This window comes from Puntigrus tetrazona, chromosome 9, assembly GCF_018831695.1.
Source record: "Puntigrus tetrazona isolate hp1 chromosome 9, ASM1883169v1, whole genome shotgun sequence".
Taxonomy (NCBI): Eukaryota; Metazoa; Chordata; class Actinopteri; order Cypriniformes; family Cyprinidae; genus Puntigrus; species Puntigrus tetrazona.
Window position 1 is genome coordinate 960,441 of NC_056707.1, and position 22,824 is coordinate 983,264.

Sequence of the window (22,824 nt, forward strand, 5' to 3'; positions counted from 1 at the left end):
TCGGTGTCCAGGTAGCTAACTTTCTGCCACCTCGAACACGCCATTTATTTGCAGAGTGCAGCTGCAGGCATGAATGTCATATCTTGGTCGATGCTCTGTTAGGGCTGGGCCACTGATGTCCAACGAGGTTTAAAAGAACCTCTTCTCCATCGAGTTCTGCTTATTCTGTTGAACTGGGAAAACGATGACGTGAATGTTCCCACGGTAACTGCAAAACACATTGTGACATGGCAGCCTGCCTGTATCATTGAACTGCCAGGCTGTCTGACGCTATGATGACAAAGACTAAGCTCTAGTCTGTATCCTTATCTCTGAAGCCTTCGCCTGATGGAGAAAAACATGCTACGAAATGAGATGAGGATCTGCCACTGTGTGCGTGAAGAATGTGTCTGTTTATCGTTTGGACGAGGCTTTGGCGAGGAAGAGAATGGCGTCGTGCTAGGTCGCTTGAGCTGCCTCGTTGCTGCTTGTGAAGAGCTCGGGAAGCAACTCCAGGCTAACCTACACCTGCCGAAATTCGGAAGCAATGAATGGTAAATATAATAACCTGAAAACCTATCCTGGACAAATAAATAATGAGCATCGACTGAAAATCATGAAAATGACATCACTCCTTTGTTTCAGTGCATCCTCTGTCACTGAGTGCTCCACCAGCTGAGAGGCTGGCCATGAATCGATGATACAATACTGAAATTATTACACTAGTATCTTGTTACTGTAGTAAGCTTTTGAACAACTTAGCTAAACTCATAAATATAAGTAAAAAAATACGGTCCTCTGCACAAAATAAACAATACATACATAAATAGTCTAGTTCAAACAGATCCCGAAATTTATTATAAATAAAATGTATAATTTATTTATTATTTCTAATTTAAAATCATACCATCATTTCATGTAATAGTAACGTGAGAATCATTTATTTGACACGAACTTATTCTTTCTAATAAGTAATGAAGTCTAGTAGTGTGTTGGGCATGCATACTAATACAACTTCGCGATGGCCACGGGAGGACGTGGCCAGCGCAACAGTCTCGAAAGTGGGCAAGCAGAGGAAGTACGAAATGCAGGCGCTAGCCGGCTCACTAACGGACACAGGCGGCGTCCTGTAATCCAGGCCTCTGAAGCTGGAGGACGCAACGGCTGTTCGGCTTGGCGGATAGCTGCGAGCAGTGGCTCTCTCAGGCCAGCGAAGAGGAAGACCGACGGCCTGGGAGGAAGCTGGCGGAAGCTGCCGCGAAGGGCGTGCGGCTTCCTGAAGGCGTAGACTGAGCACCACGGGCGGCGGCGTGACGCTGCCTGCTGGAAGCGGCGCAGAGAGCTTCCTGCAGGACGTCAGGAAGGAGGGCCGGCAACCCTGCGCTCCCAGCTTTCGCCTGACCTCCATTCCAGCTCAAACAACCCTGGAAAGGGTATCGAGCTCTGGCGAAATGCTCAGAGGGACGACAACTGCGAAGAACGAAAACTGCGGCGGAGGCCGCAGATGAGAAACGAACGAAGTTGTTCGCCAATGAGCTGAGTTCAAAGAATCAGCGAATGCGTGGCTGAAGATAGTGCTGTGAGAAGCGGCGCCCAGCCTCAGACAAGCAGCGCTGACACCAGAGTCGCGATGGAAGTTCTCGAGATACGACGGCGCTGCTGTGAAAGGAAGAGTGTCTTCCGGCTTCGAGGCGAGAGACCTCGGAAGAGAGACTGGTGACGTTGAAGAACGAATGAAACACAGAAACCTGCGACGCAGAAAGTGTCACGGTGGCGGAAGATGCTGAAGTCGTGGTCTAGTCTGGTCGGGCAAACCTGATGAAGAGCGAGAGCATCAACTCTCGAGAAGAAGACTTTCGGTGTTCTTCAACTCTTTGGCGCGAGACACCGTCGAATCTTCGAGCTCCGAGATCGCAGTCAGTCGAAAGAAGGAGGATGCCCTTTCGCCCGAAGATGTGGCGCCTCTCGCGTCAGCATGCAGCGTGAAGAGGCTCTCAGCATGCTCCTCGAAGTTGGGCGAACGATGTGCTCCAACCTGCGTGGGCTTCTGAACGGGAAGGCACGTCTTCACGCAGCGGCTGGGCGAGCGCTGGCGGGCCGGTGCATGAGCTCCAGCGGGCGGCTGCTGGCCGATCTGAAGAGGCGTGACCGCACGGGCTTTAGCGGAGAACTGAAGAATACGAAGGACATCACGAGCCGTGAGATGAAGGCGAGGAAAAGAGAACCACCGTGCTCGGACTGAGAGGAGAAAGAACCCAGGAGTGCTCAGGAGGAAGCGATGAACGACGAGGAAGCGACTCTCATGTCTCAGCTCAGAAAGAAGTAGCTCCTTGAGCTGTGCTGCTGTGAAATGTTCACGAAATAGTGTGACCAGATGCAAAGAGACTTGCTCTCCCTGGCCCAAATTATTCAGAAAGTGTTATGTCTGTGTCTTTAATCTTTTGATTTTTGAATGTTCAGAGATTTAGTGATGGAACTGCTGGGCGAAGATTCCAACACGACTATTGCGTTCCCAGCCAGCGAAGGCGATCAAATATTGATCGACACATTTTTTAAACCAGAATGTGATCTTTATACCGCTCTGTGATGCATGACGTGACTTTGAAGCATTATCATCGAGATGAGTGCATGACATGGACGGGTATAGAACGAACGATTTCTCTAGCAACATCAAGTAATCGCATATTATTTTACTGCTGGGTTTATTTGCATGTCTTTCATTTTGCTGTCAGGTGCTTTTAATTGCCTTTTATCGGCGTGTTATAACGATGTCTGAAATAAACAGATGTAGAACTGAGCAAGACAACATTTATTGATGGTGGGTATATCGTTTACTGTTCATTACTACACTGTAAAAATTGTTCACCCAAATATTGCCCCATTTTGTCACAGTCTGAAAGCGTATAAATGTATCCTGGCTCTTTGAAACGAAAATACTGGATATGTTCATTATTCTGACTGTATCCACAAATACTATTGACGTAAACAACACAAATGCCTCACAGGAGATTATCACATCTCTGAAGCAGATCGCGGGCGTGACTTATTTCCGGTATGAAAATCTTCAAAAAGCGGCCTCGACTCTCTCTCCCGATCTGCTTCGAAGAACGATGAGCTCGTCTTTAGAGGCTAGCAGGAGCCACCGTTCAAAGTCACTAACACTGCTGTCTGACAATGCTGCTCGAATATTGCAAAGAAGTGTCTGATGAAACGAACAAATGATGGCGTTATCTCATGAGGCAGTGATTTGATCACATCGGGCAGCGCTCTCTGGCTGGGTCACCTCTGAGTTGGCTCACCAGAGTACTGGTCCTGAGGGGCCTGAAACGCTTGTGCTCTGTGGTTTTAAGATATTAAAATAATATTTATTGTTGATTTTCTGAGGTTAGTCATCTCCCCACTACCATGTTCATTCAATTTGTTAATTAAAAGAAAGAAAATGACTTTCATTATGGCCTATTTCATTAGTATTATTATTATTTTTTAAGCGTAAAATAGGCTTATTTTCATTTCTGTGCACAAATAAAACATGCAAAACTATACTTTGCATCCATTCACTTTTAAAAAGAATTAATACAATTTCATTATGACCTTTACACCTTTCATAAACATTTGAAAACTGCACACATTAATATAGAAAAATGTTAACAAGTTTTCTTTTGGCTAATTAGAAGGCTTGTTCACACATTCAATTTAGAGCTATATCTCTTTGCTAGATCACTGATGGTAGTGAGCTGGGCAATTAATAATAAAAACACAATATTTCAGTTTTATAGAATTGAAATAGATACAGCATTTGTTTTAATGGGCAACATGGGGGGTGAGAGTAGCGTCAAAAATAATGTTTAATATCTCAAACACCAAACCAGCACAAACAAATGGCATAGTTTTGGTGGTTATTTCTGTTTATGGGGTGCCAACTTCACAGAGGTCTTTTATATTCCTGATTATCCATCTGTTGTGTAGAAATGCTGAAGAAAGAAAGCAAAGAGAGAAGGAGAATGACGACGCATGAACAAAATCAAAGCTGTTGCTGTAAAGGCTAAAAGGAACTGGACAGCAGCAAGAAAGAGGTTTGAGATGTTTTTCTGGTGGAGCGGGGTCCGGGTGCATCTGTCAGTGATGTTGATCTGAGTCTGGTGCTCTAGGTGTTCGCTCTGAGAGAAGAAGTGGAGCAGCTGAAGGCCGAGCGAGATGCACTGTCACGATCTGTGAAGGACATCATCCACGGCGCTGAGGACTACAAGGTTTGACTGCAGTCCTCTCGTAGTGCTTTAATGGATTATGCAGATGAGAGCCTTACTGAGTGTAAAACAATGCTTCTCTAGAACCTGATGCTGGATTACGACAAGCAGACTGAGCTGTTGGATCAGGAGAGAGAGAGGCTGGAGCAGGCCAGCAAACACAGCGAAGATTTGACCAGGCGACTTCAAAATGCCGTTCAGCAGGTACTTCCAGCAGCCGTCTGTCCAGTGTCATTAATGGGCCGAATAGATTTAGAGTCTGTGAAACGTGGTTTACTGTAAATGACTGAGCACTAACAGCTGTGTGACTCTTCTCAGCACGAGCTGCTGTCCTCGGAGCGAGAGGACCTCACGGCCCCGGGTGGAGACGCTCCAGAGGAACACCACACAGCTGGAGGCACAGGTCCTGGAAACACAGAAGCTGAAGAGCGCGCTGGAGAGAGACCTGGAGGCAGAGAGGCTCCTGAGAGAGCAGAAGACTAAGGTACAGCTCTGTCTTTCTCTCAGATGTACAGAGATGTGTTGAGGACGTCTGTGAGCTCTGTGTTCTCCTGCAGGAGCATCAGTCTGCAGTCAGGAGGTGGAGGAGCTCCAGACTCAGCTCAGCAGACACAGACAGCTCCAGCAAGCGGATCAGGAGCTCGAGCAGCTGCGCGAGAAGGCACGAACACACACTACTGCTGTTAATATTATTATTATTATTATTCGACTGGTGTCTGTCTTCAGCTCAACATCAGATGGTTTAAAACAGTATCAGGAGAAAGTCCTGGCATTGAATGTTACATGCACTGCAAAGAAAACATATTACTTCCACAGTATTCTTTTCTTGTTTAAATTAATGTTTTAAAACAGAAAAAATATCTTTTAAATGGGAGTGAAAACATATTCTTTAACTTGGTGGTTATCTTCTTTTAAGTCTCTTAATTTTGAGCAGAGTTGGAGGAAGAAATACTTTCTTGGTTTAAGAGTCGTTTGCACCTGAAACAAGACAAAATACTGAGGAACAACTTCCTTTTTTTGCAGTGTGATCAAAAGTAAAGTAATTTTCATATTCTAGAGGTTGGGCGCATGAATTATTTAAATGAATGAAGAGCACTTTGAAGTAGTGTTTGTATCTGCTCCGCTGATGTTTCCTCACGGTCATTTCTCAGTGTTTGTCCCTCATGTGCTGCTGTAGGGCGCTCAGCAGAGCACGCTGCTGGACATGGAGATGGCCGACTACGAGAAACTGGTGAAGGAGCTCAATCACCAGCTGTGTGAGAGAAAGACAAGCAGGCGGAGGAGGCAGGGCGCGCTGGTCCAGACACTGAGAGAGCGGGAGCAGCGTCTGAGCCAGGAGATGGGTACTGAGGGCCTGATGCTGTAATCTGTGTGAAATATCTGCCTCCAGCGCTGACCGCTCTCATTATGTGCTGCTTCTCTCAGAGTCTCTGAAGCTGCTGCTGGAGCAGACCGAAGACAAAGCCTCCAGGATGAAACAACTGCTGGTCAAAACCAAAAAGACCTGGCAGGCGCAAAACAAAAAGTGAGTCTGTGCAGGGAATATAATGTCTTCTGCTCACCGAGTGATCCATTTAAAACAGCTGCTTTCTCCATGAATATTTATTTCTGTGAGCGCGGCTGGATTTTCAACATCGTTGCTCTAGTCTTCAGTGTCACACGTTCTTCAGAAATCACGCTAAAATACTGCTCAAGAAACATTTCTGGTTATGTTTCAAAACCGTTTCAGGATTCTTTAAATAGAAAAACTGTTTGTAACACTACACACTGTACCTGGGCGTAAAGTTCTCCGGCGTGTGGCTTTCGGCTGCATAGAAAAGATAGTCCTGAAAAGAAAGTTTGAGTTCATGAATTCATCTACCAGCGGTATGAGAGAACACAGCTTTCAGTCATTGAAAAAAGCTGCGGCGCAGCGGTCAAAGTGATCTAGCACCATATTTACATAGAAAAGCTATTAAAACGCAGCAGAGCTATGTGAACCGACCAAAATAACCATCTCCATAAAAACTATATTTCCAGAACACATTTGCCATCGAAAAGGATTTTAATTGATCAGTAAAGAGGTTGAACTTTACGTTCATCTGGCAAAACTGAGTTCTCTCTCTTAGATTTGTAACATAAATCATTTATAAGCCTACTAAATATGCCTAATTATGTTTTTGATTGTACATTGTGATTTCAAAGAAAAAGCTCCTGACTTTAAAATGCAATGCATTTAAAGAGTGTTGAATCACCTGAAACATCTCCAGGTGGTTGTCGCCCTCTTCAGGTGTGTTTGTTGTGATGCAGGCATATTAGATGTGTTAATACTTTATTTATATATAAACTAATGTGAGGTGATAATACCACTCTCAGATATAGTCATTTTAAATAAATTTCTCATAAATTTCCAAGTACAGTTTGAATAAAGAAAGCAGTAACTTTACCATTTGAAAGGATACTATCATTGTATTATTTGTGTGCGCTGCACTTTTTTTGATTTATTAGTGTATTCGTCAGGTAGCTTCAAAGAAAATCATTCTTAATTCATAGTTTTGTTGATTTATTTCTTTGTTAGCTTCCAAATCCCGCTGTGTATGTGTCCACCCCCAACCTTAAATCCCTGTATAACGTTCAAAAGCTTGGAGTCCGTGCATATATTTTTGGAACGAATGATATAAATGATAAAGACATTTACAATGTTTATGATCAATTATGTTCTTGTGAACTTTCTATTCATCAAAGAAAGCTGGAAAAATGTTTCTCGAGCAGCCAATCGGCATATGATTTCTGAAGAATCATGTGACGCAGGGTAAAAAAAAAAATAGTATTACTATTTTTGCTGTACTTTGGATGAAATGACTGAAGGTTTGCTGAGCGGAGGAGACTGGTAGTGCTCGTTCTAGTTAGTCTCGTGTGTGTCGTCCTCAGGAAGCGGTGCAGCTGATCTCTCAGTCTGCTCTGAGAGAGAGGAGATCTGGAGGCCCATCAGCAGCAGCTGGAGGAGCTGAAGGTAGCAGCTGTGCTGAAGATCTTGTGTGTGTGTGTGTGTGCGCGCTGTGGCTCACTCTCTCTCTCTGTGTGTGTGTGTGTGTGTGTGTCAGATCCAGAGCAGCGAGCTGACGGCCGAGCGGCACCGGCTGCAGGAGCAGCTGAAGCTGATGGGCGAGCAGCAGCAGCGGGCGTCCAGCTCGTATCAGCTCAGTCTGAGCGCGCTGCAGGAGCGAGTGCACGGCCGCTAAGGTGCTCACGCTTCACACAGGACACCGTAGAGCCTCCATTTCCTTCCCATCCTCTACTTCACCAAACACAATTATAGCTCACCCTGATAAATCCTGCACAACACAAGTTTCTAAGTTTCTAACATTCTCAAACGCCTGTCTCTCTTGTGTTGGTTGGCTTGCAGGCTGATCTCGCTGCGACGCTGTCTGAGTTTGAGAGTTATAAAGTGCGAGTCCACAACGTCCTCAAGCAGCAGAAACACAAGAGCTCGTCCCAGGCGCGATGGAGACGCTTTCAGACTGGAGAGGTGGCGCTTGCATGCCTTAGTTAAGCGTAAAAGTGAAGGACCTAACACTGAGCCCTGTTGCACACCCACACTTAGCTCGACTGATCTGACGTATCGTGAGTTTAAATATAGTGAGAATGAATGGATAAGTGTTTGTAGTGAACAATCTGAACTGCAAGCCAAAGGATACGTGTTTGTTTTGTGAACATGAACACACAAGCTGCACTTTTCACTGTCTGCCAAATAAATAGAAGTGACACACGGGTAGACTTCTAAAGCAGCTCTGATTCTGTATCCCTCAGTAGTCTTCTTGACCTGCAGTAGTAGTCTGTATCGGTCTGGCGTGGTAGTTCTGATAGCTGTGTTTGTGTCAGGGAGCGCTCGGAGGCCGTGCTGGAGCAGCTGCGCAGCCGGCTGCAGGAGACGCAGCAGAGCCTGACGTCCAGCGCCTCGGGCTGCAGCAGCTGCAGACGGAGCATGACATGCTGCTGGAGCGCCACAACAAGATCCTGCAGGAGACGGTCAGCAGGGAGGCCGAGCTGCGCGAGAGGTGCGTGTTGTAAAACCTCAGATTCTGCGCAGTGAAGACCTTACCATCTAATGACAAGCTGAAAGTGATGCTTTTCTTAGATTCACTACTACTCAAGAGTATATGCCTTTATAATCTATAGCAGTTGTCCTCCTCTTATTTTCAGTATTTCACGTTTTTTCCCGTATGAAACTGGTGTGTGTGTCCCAGGCTGCTGGCGCTGCAGTCAGAGAGCCTCTCTCTGCGCTCCGAACACGGCCAGTGTGCGTCTCACCTGAGCGCTCAGACCGAGGCCCTGCTGGCGGCTTCCGGGAGCAGATCGTCAGCTGCAGGAGGAGCACTGCGGCACGCTGGAGACCCTGCAGCAGCAGATCCGCGGCCTGGAGGCCCAGCTCTTCCAGCTGCAGAGAGAGCCGTCCGGAGCAGGAGCAGCGCTGGCGCCGCAGAGCAGGAGGAGGCCGGCGGACGTGCCTCCGCTGGAGCTGCAGGGCATGGCCAGAGAGGAGGGAGAGGGCATGGAGACCACCGAGACCGAGTCCCTGTCGTCCAGCAGCACCCGCTGGCCTCTCTGGAGCAGCTGCTGACCTCCGCTGACCTCAAACACGGTACGCTCACCAAACACTGCGGCCCGCCTCGGCGTAGCCTGCAAAACCTGCGTGAATATATCTAACCACTTCGTCCATCAGGCTTTTCACAGCTGAAATGTTCATCCTGGGTTTGTGATGTGAAAGCGGTGTTAGGGTTATGAACCCCTGCTCCGGAGCACATTAAACCTCACACTGCGCTGTGAAACGGGCGGTCAGAAATAAGCAGAGAGTGTAATCTGTATGAATCCATGAGATGATCGGTGGAGGCTCTACATCTCCAATAATATGTCTTTTAATAAGATGAGGCTGAATCCAAAGCATTCTGGTGCTGATCGAGAGATGAAGTAATCAACCTCAAAACATTGTATTTGAAACAAATAGCATATAGCAGGTGTGTGTGTGTGTGTGTGTGTGTGTGTGTAGAGCCTGCCGTCTGGCACATGGAGCCCAGTAAAGAGGAGTTGTCTCAGAAGCTCAGTACTGCCGCCCGCAGCGTGGAGCACCTGAGCAGTCTGCTGCACGAGACCGAGGCTACCAACGCTGTCCTGATGGAGCAGATCACTGTGAGACACACTCACACACACACACACACACACTCTCTCTCACACACACACACACACACACACACAGACTCACACTCTCTCTCTCTCTCTCTCTCTCTCTCTCTCTCTCTCTCTCTCTCTCTCTCTCTCTCTCTCTCTCTCTCTCTCTCTCTCTCTCTCTCTCTCTCTCTCTCTCTCTCTCTCTCTCTCTCTCTCTCTCTCTCTCTGGTCTGTGCGTGTGCAGCTGCTGAAGAGCGAGCTGCGGCGTCTGGAGCGTAATCAGGAGCGGGAGAAGTCTGTGGCCAGTCTGGAGTATCTGAAGAACGTGCTGCTTCAGTTCATCTTCCTGCGCTCCGGCAGCGAGAGGCAGGCTCTGCTTCCTGTCATCCACACACTGCTGCAGCTGAGCCCGAGGAGAAGGGCAAGCTGGCCGCCATCGCTCACGGTGCGTCACTCGCAGCCTTAAACAAAGCAAATATCCTTGCTGTCGCGTAGTGGTTTGATGTGAGCTAGCGTAGGAGCCTGAAGTAATGTGTTATGATCAGTGCTGGATACAGCTCAAGAGAAACACACACACACACACAGAGCACTTCAGAGCAAACACAGCCGAACCTGAAGATGCTGAGCTGTGTCTGAATTTTCCTCTCACTATCGGTCAGAAAGCATCTGCTGACCGTGATGAGGCTAGTCACAACACCTTGATTAGAGGATGTCTATTACATAAATCACTAAGTTTTACAGCATAAAACATGAAAATCCAGAGTCAGTGTTATTGGTGGAAAAAAATATTTAAAGTTATAGTCTGGTTTACAAAGATCAAACTGAAATAATCATGTTCAGAAGAGCTGAGTTAAGTTCTGCTGTGATCATACACACTTCTGTGTGTAAGTCGTGATGCAGCACTCTAAAGTGTGTGTGTGCGCGTGTGTGCGCGCGTGTGTGCGCGTGTGTGCGCGTGTGTGTGCGTGTGTGTGCGTGTGTGTGTGTGCAGGTGAGGAGTCGGCGGCTGTCTCTCGGGGCTCGGGCTGGACGTCGTATCTTCACAGCTGGTCAGGCATCAGATGAAAGCACACATCAGCTCTGTGTATGACGTCTCGGGACCTGACAGGACTTTTCTGATTTGGGTTATTGAAGATTGTTTTGTGCTGTAAATCATACATGGGAACTGTTGATCATATTTATCATATTTTAATATAATAAAAATATCATACAATCATATCCTAACAATTTTCCCGAATTGTCTCAAGGCTGTTAGTCTTTGTGGATGAGTGTAAATACTGATCTGGTCTGTCAGAGAACATATCTGATTAAACCGCTTTGAGAGCTGCTCCGTTTATCCTTTGAAGTTTTTTTTAGACATGAAAACTTAATTTTACGTTGATCTTAATCCTTCATCTATGCGTGCGTAAGTTAATTTACAACGGGTGATGTTCTCCTGAAATATATAGTCTTCAGTCTGTAATGTGGATCTCTTTAGATCCAGGAAGCACTGCAGCTCTTTCTCCTCATTTAGGTTCCATGACAGTGTTATCTCTTCATGAACACATCACATTAGGTCTCTTCAAGATCCTGTTTATTCAGCACTGATGGTCTCTATCTCATTCTGGCTCTACAGCAAAGCTGCGTTCAGCGTTCACACGTTTTTGCCGTATTCTGGCAACTACACAACATCTGCATCCAACTTCACATATTGTCTGAATAGATCTAAAACCATGCTCCACTGCAGTGCTTCTCAAACCTGTCCTTGCTGTACCTCAGATCCTCCCGTCAACTCTATTAAGAAAGAGAATCTCAGAAACCGCATGGATTGAGTCTTGTCTCTCAGATAGGTTCTTCAAAGTATCTTGGAGAGGTGTCCAAGGTGTCCATTCACACACACACACACACACAGTGTGAAGCTCATATGTGTGAACTGACTGCTGATGGCTGTTGATTGTCCTGTAGAAGGCTTCTGCTTCTACTGTTGATGGCAGAGATCTGCAGATATTTTTACCGCAACAAAATTAGGTGCCCCGGGTCATAAATATTCAGGACAGGACATAAATGTGTTTCAAACACTGTCTCTCAGTGAATGCCTGTAATAGAAAGCAGACTGAGTGCTTGTCAGCATTACAGTAATATTACTGTTTCTAATTCAAAGTAAAAATATGTCCATATACTGTTACTAAAAACAAACTCAAAAAGAACTGCAAATATAAGTCCCTGCAGTATAAATCCAGTATCTTAAAATGTTACCTATAAATATTTATATTTGAGTTTCATTAAATGATCATCCCTACAATATAAAATCCATAGGTATCTCTTGTTCTTTGATGCCCCAATAACAAGAAAGACTGCTGACTTGGCAATGGTCCAGAAGATGATCACTGACCCGTCCATAAAGAGGTTGAGTCACAGAAGGTCCTTACTGAAAGAGCTGGCTGTATCAAAGCTTTACTGGAAGAACGAAATGGGGTAGAAAAAGGTGTTCGAGCAACAGGGATGACCGCAAACTTGAGAATTCTGACAAATAAAGCTGATTTAAACACTTGAGAGAGCTTCAGAAGGAGGTACTGGAGCTGGAGTCTCAACGCTCAGACATCTTCAGAAAAAGAGCTGTCAAGACGCTTTGAAACAGAAACATCTTAACTGGGCTAAGGAGAAAAATATCTGGACTCTTTCTCTTTTCAAATAAAAGCAAATTTTACATTTCATCTGTAAATCAAGGTCTTGCTTCCAGAGGAAGACTAAAGAGGCCCAGACAGTCCAAAGTGATGGTTTGAGGTGCTGTGACGTCACGGGCCAGACAACAGTCCTGACACCAACCCTGTGTGGAATCTCTGGGATATTTTTAGAACAACTTTAGGAATGGTTTATTTTACATGTAATGAATCTCCAAAGTTTCACTTTTCTAAATACGTTATCAAAAGCTCATATTGAAACGTTTTTTCCCGCTTTATCTCATAGCATTTGTTTATGTCTAAGCCAAGTAATGCTGGTGTTGTTTATGATGTAAAATATTAGCTCTGCACACTCTTCAGTCCTCTCATCCTACAACATGGTTTGACAAAACCCCAAAGACACCAGGGATGTTTAAGTGCAGAGATGAAATGATTATTAAATGAGTGCTCTTTACTCACTGTCTTTATGTAATCCATTCATCATTTGAATACAACTTTAAATAATTTTAATAAGTGAGAAACACCTTAACCACTTTAACATATTTTCTATCAGACACAGCGTACAGTCATACATGTGTGATATTTGACCAGACACACTGTAATCTGGAGTATGCTCCATTATTCTAAAGTGTTACCGGCAATTCTTTTAAAAGTAATGCATGTCTGCTAACATTATGAACAGGCGGAATTTCTTTCTATTCATCATCACAGTTACCTTTTTTATATTTGCTGTTATTTTTTATTTTTTTATCCATTTAGTCTGGATAAATGACTTTTAAAAATAAAAACATCAAGAGATTTCGCAGCACAGAATCACAATAACTAGAGAGCAGTAGGACATTTTTACAGAGGTCAAGAGCTTCCATGCCCCAAATTCCCAACTTAGCTCAGTTTGTTTTCATGCACAGAGGCAGCTGCCGGCTTTGGAGACGTGCTGAACGTTATTTATAGAGACCGAGAGCAGTAGAGCAGGAATACCAGTCAACTCTGCTGGCGTTAGGAGCCCAGTTAAGACTCCAATCATCAAATACGTGTAAAGCACACTTTTCTGACCAAAAAACACTGTGAGGAACTTCTAAAGGATGTCTAGGTTAACACACGTTAGGCTAATTAGCTGTTGCTCTGAAGGTTAGTGTGAAAATCCAGCTGGAAGAGTTTGTTGAGTGAGTGAGGGTGGGCAGGTCTGCCGCTCTGACACATGATGATGACCGGACTCGCTCTATTCTTGACTCTGAGGCTCATACAGCCCAGGCTCACGACTCGCTCCGGGATCATCATGGAAGAAGATGGCATCAACGGCCTCCAGGACGCCGAGATTCCCAGACGCAGCGACGTCAAAGTCTACAAGGAGTTCTGTGATTTCTACGTGCGCTCGTGAGTGTGGTGTTTCAGACATCTAGGGCCCAGTACAGTATTTATTACTCTACTGAATGTTTCCAGTAACAGAAATCATTCAGAAACTGTAAGAAAAGCGTAGCCTACTCATGTTTAACTGCGTGTAATATAAACGTAACACTGCATGATTTAGGTGTGATAAATAGCGTCTGCTCATGTAAATGTCAGTAAGTGTCACTATCGTTAAATCTCATGACAGGGACCTGGTCTTTTAGTGGGATTCAGAGAAACTGCTCATGATATGCGTTGTGTCCACGTGCTAATTTGCAGCTGGAAATACTAGTGAAAGCTACTGGATACATGTCCTTTAACATCAGTTGTTGTACTGGTTAACATTTTGTGAATGCTTCATACGCTCACTCATAGGTTGCTGAACAGTTAAGCGCTAGTTAAAAGATCATGGTTTGCCTCAGAGCTCGACCTGTTGGTCTTCTCAGACAATATCTGTGGAAACGGCAGACCGTTTCAAGCATCAGAAGACCAGATTTGATTTTTTTTAAATTGCCAGGCTTCCTGTGTCATTTACTTCCAGTTATTATAGCTGTATAATTATTTTTATTGTAATCATAAGTACAAATAACCATTCTTCTGCTTGTATGCTATATCACGCATTTTTTCTATGAAAATCATAGAAGATGTGTAGATCAGCAGTCGAAAACTGTGAACACACAGAACACAAATTAGGCCTTCTTTTTATTCCAAATGTTATGAACAGAACAGCTGTTACAACAGATTAGTTTCAGTGTGTTTTTAATCACAATTACTTTCTCAATTACTTTGTTTCTCATGTATTGACTGGCAGCTCTATGTTGCGAGAAATCAGGAGGAAATGCAGACTGTTGTGTGTGAACATGATCTTTTGTCATGGCTCTCTCCGACGACCACCAGAGGGAACCCTCTCCTGAGTACTAACATCTCCAACTACATTTCCCATCATGCCCCATAGCTAGCACTGATTAACCTCTTTATAAACAGTGCTCAGATTCCATTTCATTGTGAAGTCTTATCTTTTCCTGGCTGGTAATTCTGAGCACTTCTGTTTTTCGATTGAGTTCCTGTGTTGACTTTGGACCGTTTCACTGTCTGCCTCGACCCTCGCTTGACTCGGTTTATGATTCTGCCAATGCCTCTGATACCCCTGTCTCTGTTGTAGATCACTGCCTGTCTGGCTATTCTTATTAAAGAGATGGATCTGAAATGGATCTTACTGTAGTTCTAGACTAAATGTCAACATGAACTCAAATCACTGACACAAAAACACATTCAGTATCCATGAGGACACTGCTTCTCTACGATTCCAACAAGGTTGTCAAATTTGGACTCATCTGACCACAGTGAAACAGTCGTGACAGCGCTTCTGGACCTTGTTCCTTTTATCATGATAGAGCTTTAGTTTTCATCTGTAGATCTTTTTTTACACACTCTTTCACAGATTGGAGAGCCTCTGCCCATCTTGCCTTTCTAAGATGTCTCTTTTATAGCTAATAAAAAAATAATATAGAGCTGATATCAATTAACTTAATTAGTTGCTAGATGTTCTCCCAGCTGAATCTTCTCAAACTTTCCTGCTTTTCCAGTCCTTTGTGGTTCCTGTGCATTCGATCTGTATCAAATTTGAAATAAGTTCATTTAGTGGAGGAAATTTCTCAGTTTAAACATCCGTTATGTTCTCTTTGTGAATTCAATTTTTATTTTATTCAAATGTAAAAAACATCCCAACATTTCCAGAATTCTGGTTGTAAACTCCTTGTTTAAGCATTAAGGCATATTTTATGCTTGTCAAGTTTGACATGCCTTTAGTTTTTTCATTTTACATTGACTTACCAGTTTATTACATATAACTAGGGCCCCGGGCTCCACAAGGCGTAATGTAGCACTGCTTTCAGTTTCCTATCTGTCATTCACTTTGACATTGTGTCATGTACTGAGTCTCTTGTGAAGGGAAAGAGCTGTGAGTTGCCTGATTTTGCTAGAATATTTAGTTTAATGGGTGAAGTGCTTCATCAGAACCACAACAAGCCTTATTTACCATTGGTTCCAGGTAACAATTATGCAATCATTTGGCACATTGTGAGAGATTTATAAGATGGGCGTTTGTTTTTTCTTCACAGCAACATGACGAATGCGTTAGCCAATGCCATCTGTGAGCGCTGTAAGGCGAGCTTCACGCCGACAGAGAAGATCGTGAACAGTAATGGTGAGCTGTACCACGAGCAGTGCTTCGTCTGCGCGCAGTGCTTCCAGCAGTTCCTCCAGGGACTCTTCTATGAGGTGAGACGCGCTCAGATCTCAACCCAGTTCTGCTCCAACACACCTGACCGTCATCAACAATAGCCCAGAACACACTGATCATCTGCTTCGGGAATGTTTGATGGAGCTGCATATTGAAACTGGTTATAAACTGGCTCCTATACTGAATTGATTTATTCATTGACTTTTTCCCATTCATTCATTCATTCTATTTTACACAGCTGACATGAGTATCAATTAGTGGTCCACAAGCTCATTTGCAGATTTAGAACCTCTTTTGGCATGTGTGTAGAGTCATATTAATGATTGTACCACAGTCTACAAGCTGCTAGATTTGCTTAGTTTGAACTAACCCTAGATTTTTGATACAATAAATGCTTCATGACTAACCTATAGAGAGTGAGATCTGGCCACAGTGATTGATCCACGTTTGACATTATTGGCTGTTTGCAGCAAACATCACAGTTTGTGCTGTTGTTCAATGTTGTTCTTAATAAATTACATCTCAAATAAGTTCGATATTAAAATGTTTTTATGATGGAGACATTCTGCACATGTTTTTGCAGTTTGAGGAGAAAATACTGCAGCATGACTTCCAGATGCTGTTTGCTCCGTGCTGTCACCAGTGTGGTGAGTAGACAAACCTGATTGAGAAGACACTGAAGACCCCAGACAGGAAGAAAACACTCCACGCTTGAGTCTGATTACTCTGTAACAGTGTTTAAGTACCATGAAGATCACCTAGTCGTCACTTCAGAAAGTGTCCCTTTGCGTTGAATGGTAGATTACAGCCCGTGATGTACCGAGCAATTACACACAATTCACAGCGCATCTGTTTTGTACCTATAGAGTTCCTCCACAGTACATACTTCTAAGTATAAGGGAACAATATGTAATAACCTGCAAAATTATAAAGCATTTATACTGTATTATATAACTAAAGGTTCAAAATATAGGTACGCTGTCAAATCTGTGATTATTACGTTGTACATTATGGGCTGTTTTTGTAAAATGCTAACATGTGCCTGAAACTAATCGGATTAGATACAATGAATTTTTAAAAAAATCAGCTTTCATTCTTACAATGAAGAGAGACAACATTAATGAAATGAACAAAATACACTTGATAGCAAAAGATAAAAAAGGTAGTTCACCGGCCGCCCAGTCTTTATAGTTGACAGTAAAAGAATCTGACTTGCTGTCCTGGACAGAGACTCAAGCTCCAGGTTAGATCCCCCTGTGATGTACAACACAGATTACTAAATTTGAAGTTAGTTTGTCAAGTCAGGAGCTAAACACAGCGTGGAGCTGAATCCGGCCATTGCTTGTGCATCTGTGTCATGTGTGTCACATGTGCTGTGTTTCCAGGCGAGTTCATCATTGGCCGTGTGATAAAGGCCATGAACAGCAGCTGGCACCCGGACTGTTTCTGCTGTGATCTGTGCCAGACTGTGCTCGCAGACGTGGGCTTCGTGAAGAACGCAGGCCGGTCAGTCGCTGCTCTATTCAGGGCCAACAGGGACTTTGTGTGATCCTTCCATGCTGAACTAAACAGCATATACTGGTTAGGTATGTTCTGAAGCCTGGCAGCTGGTTTGAGCTGGTCTTTAGTTGGTCCTGTGCTGGTTATACAGGACTTGGCCAGTTTCTACCTAGCTTAAACCGGTTCATGACCAACTAAGGTCCAGCTTAAATCAGCTCGAACCAAAACATACCTGAACCGTATAGGCTGGATTTCAACAGGGTTGTACAACTCTTTTAAAGCACATAGGTCCTCATTTATAAAATGTTGTGCAAAAACTATCCTAAAATTGATCTTGCATTCATCTCTTAAATATAAATACTTTTGATTCATAGAATGAATGTACGTACAAAATGCACATATGGGTCTGCTCAGACCCTGAAGTAAAGCTAAGCACTTCTCCACGTCAAAGACAGTTTTTATAAAAATGATTGCGGGCATTTATGTAGGTTCTCCAATTTCAAATCGGAGCATACACCAGCTTTGTAAAAGAGGACCAAGTAGTTCAATGTGACTTTGAATCGAGTGACTAGCTTTATGTTGACAGACACCTGTGCCGTCCGTGTCATAATCGTGAAAAGGCTCACAGTCTGGGGAAGTACGTGTGCCAGAAATGTCAAGCCATTGTGGATGACATCCGCTGATTTTCAAGAATGACCCGTACCATCCTGACCACTTCAACTGCAATAACTGTGGGTGAGTAACATACTCAAAATATACCAGTGATGGGATGGTTCACAGCATTTATCGGTCATATTATTCAAATCTATAGACATGACTGCTTTGGTTACACTTTATTTTAATAGTCCTTTAGACATTCTACTAACTAGAAGTAACTTTAGAACTACATGTTATAAAGTTTCTCATCACTTAGCAACTACATGTCTACTAACTCTCAGAGTAGACTGTTAGGGTCGGTTTAGGGTTAGTAGAATAAGTTGACAGATACTTATAAAGTTTCTGACCCATCAAAATAAAGTGTTAGAAGATATTAAGCAGACAGTCTACAAATGACTGCTAGTTGATATGTGAAGTTACTCTTAGTAGAATGTCTCTAGTGGACCTTCAGAATAAAGTGTTGGCCTGTTTTAACATTGTTCCTCTGCTCAGGGCTTGTAAAGTCGTTGTAAGTCGTTGAACCCACAGCGGTTTCTGTTTTCAGGAAGGAGCTGACGGCCGAGGCCCGGGAACTGCGGGGGGAGCTCTACTGTCTGCCATGTCATGATAAGCTGGGTGTGCCCATCTGCGGCGCCTGCAGGAGACCCATCGAGGGCCGCGTGGTCAACGCCATGGGCAAACAGTGGCACGTGGAGGTATTTGACCAAAACACCCATCTCTCTGAACCAGTCCGGCGTGGGATCTTGACATTTATCATCACCTGTCGTCTTCTTGTCTGCAGCATTTCGTGTGTGCTAAATGTGAGAAACCTTTTCTTGGTCATTCGCATTATGAGCGCAAGGGCCTGGCATACTGTGAGACTCACTACAACCAGGTAAAGTCTGTAAATGTGCTCAGTTATTCACCCTGATGAAAAATACTAAATATCCTGATATGAATTTGAGAATATAAACTGATGCCTGTTCTGTTGTATTAGTGCAAGTCAGTTAAGCGCAATTACTGTAAATCGAATTCAGCATTTTGATAGGAAAGGATAACGATTTCCTAAGGTCCAAAAATTTCAGACCTTAGGATCTTAATGCTGTACTAATTTACCAGTAGAGTCAGATTTTACAATGTGCATGTAAAATGTGAAAAGGAGTATTCGTGTCAAATTCAAGACTTGATCAAGATCAACATCACTTTAAATTCTGTTTGGATGCCAATTTCTTCCAGTGGAAATTTTGTGAAAATAGGAATAAATCCCAAACATGAATTGATTTTATGTATATGTAGACAAATATAATTAATGTTCAATTTACATAGTGTTAATTATATTCTAATTATATTCACTGACAATTGATCTTAAAATCATAGTTTATCCAAAATGAAACGTTGATCTACTTACCCCAGGGCATCCAAGATGTAGGTGACTTTGTTTCTTCAGTAACACCAGCTGAGATTTCTAACTCAAACCGTTGCAGTCTGTCAGTCATATAATGAAAGTCAATGAGCACCAAACATTTCAAAGCTCAGGCGAAAACAAATTATATTTCAGTCATTCGGGGGTCAGTACTCTGGCACATAGATAAATTCATACTTTTGGCAGTATATTGTATATAAGTAACATCCCATTCCTAATCTATAGGGTTCAATACGATGTCGGTCCACCGTTTGCAGCTATGACAGCTTCAACTCTTCCACAAGGTTTAGGGGTGTGTTTATTGGAATGTTTGACTATTCTTCCAGAAGTGCATTTGTGAGGTCACACAGTGATGTTGGACGAGAAAGCCTGGCACTCATTCTCATTTAAGGTGTTCAGGTTGAGGTCAGGACAGGGCAGTCAAGGTCATCCACACCAGGTCTTTATGGACCTTGTTTTGTGTACTGGTGCACAGCCATGTTGGAATAGGAAGTGGCCAGCTCCAAACTGTTCCCACAAAGTTGGGAGCATGGAATTGTCCAAAATGTCTTGGTATTCTGAAGTATTCAAAGTTCCTTTCCCTGGAACTAAGGGGCCAAGCCAAGCTCCTGAAATACAACCCTACACCTAATCCCCCCTCCACCAAACTTTACACTTGACACAATGCAGTCAGACCTTTCTCCTGGAAATCTCCAAACATAGACTCGTCAAACAGATTGCCAGATGAAGAAGCATGATTCGTCACTCCAGAGAACGTGTCCAGTGACAGCGTGCCTGATGATGTATGGCTTGGATGCAGCTCCTCGGCCATGGAAACCATGAAGCTCTCTGCACACTGTTCTTGAGTTAATCTGAAGGACACATGAAGTTTGGAAGTCTGAAGAGACTGACTGCAGAAAGTTGACAACCTCTTCGCACAATGCGCCTCAGCTTCCGCTGACCCCACTCCGTCAGTTTACGTGGCCTACCACCTTGTGGCTGAGTTTCTGTTGTTCCATAACGCTTCCATGTTCTTATAATACAGCTGAGTCGACTGTGGAATATTTAGGAGAGAGGAAATTTCACGACTGGATTTGTTGAAAAGGTGGCATTCACTGATCTCCTGAGAGCGACCCATTCTTTCACAAATGTTTGTAAATACAGTCTCTATGCCTAGGTGCTTGATTTTATACACCTGTGGTCATGAAAGTGATTAGAACACCTGATTCTGATTATTTGGATGGGGGAGCGAATATAGTGTAAAAGTTTATATAATGAGTCATCTATGTATAAATATCTATGTGCTAGAGTCACGTGCCGGATGTTGTGAATGAGATGAGGTGAGTCAGAGATTGTAGGTGTATATGAGGTAAAATTATATAAATACAGACCAATCGTGTAAGTTCCATGAATTGACCCAAGGAAGACATCCAATGCTTACAATCATTTTGTGTTCTGCTGTAGAAAAAAGTCACCTACATCTTGTGTGCCCTGGGGATCTTTTCATTTTTCTGCAAACTATCCCTTTAACATGAGCATCACACTTCTCTCACAGCTCTTCGGAGAAGTCTGTTACCACTGCAACCACGTCATCGAGGGAGATGGTGAGATCATTACCTGAGGATTTATAGCCAAGAGTCTACGAGTGTGTGCTTGACTTTTTCTCTTTTGTTTTGAAGTGGTGTCTGCACTGAACAAGGCCTGGTGTGTGAAATGCTTCGGCTGCTCCACGTGCAACTCCAAGCTGACCCTCAAGTGTGTACAAGTGTGCTACACAGCAACATGTTGGCTTCCTGTGCTTCTGAACGTTAAGATCACGTTCGAGTTTTGCAAACCATATTTAATCAATTGTCAGATTTCTCTAAAAACGAACACTGTTCTCTAAGTGTGATATCGTGTTTATAAGTGAACAGATCTTGCAAGTATATATTAATTTTGACCTGTAATGATGTAGTGTTACCCAGGGACACGTGCTTTAACAAGAGTCGTTTTCAGTGAGTGTGTTTGTTGTGCTGTCGTTCAGGGACAGATTCGTGGAGATGGACCTGAAGCCGGTGTGTAAGCACTGCTCTGACGCGTGCGGACGAGCTCAAGAGACGCCTGTCCAAACAAGACTCCAAAGACATGAGGAAGAAGAAGATGCCCATCTGTCTGTGACATGTCTCTGTTTCAGCGGTCAGTGTTTCCTATCTTGAGAGATAGCTCTGTCCCTCGTGTCTCTCTAAACACTAACACCGTTCCAGTGAAAGTTCATGATGCAGATCTCTGACACAGAGATGTTCTAATACAGATTGTAAGTTAAGGGTCTTGTGGTTAGAACGATAGTAAGGGCCAACGCTGGAGGATGCCTCCATAACACACGTGTGCCTCTCTTTCAAATGGGAAAATGTTTTCAGCTCTCTCTCTTTAACCGACTCCTAATTAATTAACATCATCATAATTTAGAACAGAGCTGCAAGAACAGCCTTTATATGTAAAAACCTGCAATACTATAAAACACAATTAAAAGTGTGTACATCTGCTCAGACCCTGACGTGGCACTGAACACTTTTCCACGTCAAAGACGTTTTTTTGCCGTGATGTACACTCTATGATCAAATCTTTATTAATCAGGCTGCTAGTGTCTGTGGGCTCATTGAAAGCCCTCATTGGCGATGATGTGAGATTTGTGACACAGCGTGCCACATCCCTGGACACACTTCAGGACAGACGTCACAGCACAACTCAGCCTTCTTCAGTCTTCTCGTGTCGGTGTGAACTTCTCTTTCTCAGTGTTATCTGTTCGACGTCTTGTGTTCAGACATGCTCTTCTACAGACTTCCTTCAAGTGTTTATTGGAGTTTCTGTCAGTTTAGTTCAGTCCAGTCTTCTCTTCCGACCCCAGAGGATTGTGTAGGATCATCTGGAATCTGATATCTTTCGTTCTGATGCTGGCTTTCAATCGCAGCTGATCGCCTCAAGTCGCTGATATGTGATTGGCTGATTAGATGTTTGCTTTAACAAGCAGTTGAACAGGTCAACCTAATAAAGTGGTTGGTGAGCGTGTATGAACAATTTGCACTTAAAACAATAAATAAAATCTGTGTTTGGTAAAAGCAACTATAGTTACCTGTTCTAACCTAACTAACTTGTGGAAACACACCCAAGTATAGTCCCACTTTGTGTGAGGGGAGAAACAACTACTCTTTGAAGGGCTTTGAAAACTTTGAGCGTAGCATTTCTCTCACACACTCCTTCCAAGAGATTGTTTTCTAACATCTCAGTTTGTCTGTGTTCATCTGATGAGAAGTCATATCTGTGGGTGTTTTTTTACATATCATTTGGACCCTCACTCTCCTTGTGTTTGTTTGACCAGAGGATGTTTAGATCTGCTGAGACGTTCCTGCAGCCGAAAACCAGACATCCGGCATCTGACTCTGGAGAGTCTCATCAGTTCCGATGCGTGTTGTAGTTTGATAAATAATGAATAAAGGAATAGTGTGTAGTCGTGCGGTTTTAATTTCTCACTTGTATTTTGTCAGTCAATTAGAAAATCACAGAAAAAGGTCAAATGCATTTAGTTACCACTTTAAACACACTTAAAACCATCTTTTATACAAAAAAACGCTAACTAAATTCCTAAAAAATATT

The 22,824-nt window shown here is 43.5% G+C and overlaps 2 pseudogenes; both read left to right on the forward strand.

The window, feature by feature from the left end:
• The first annotated feature begins 3,990 nt into the window (after positions 1-3,990).
• LOC122351662 lies at positions 3,991-10,596 on the forward strand (annotated as a pseudogene).
• A 5,667-nt stretch (positions 10,597-16,263) lies between these two features.
• On the forward strand, positions 16,264-22,678 carry LOC122351659 (annotated as a pseudogene).
• The last annotated feature ends 146 nt before the right edge of the window (positions 22,679-22,824 follow it).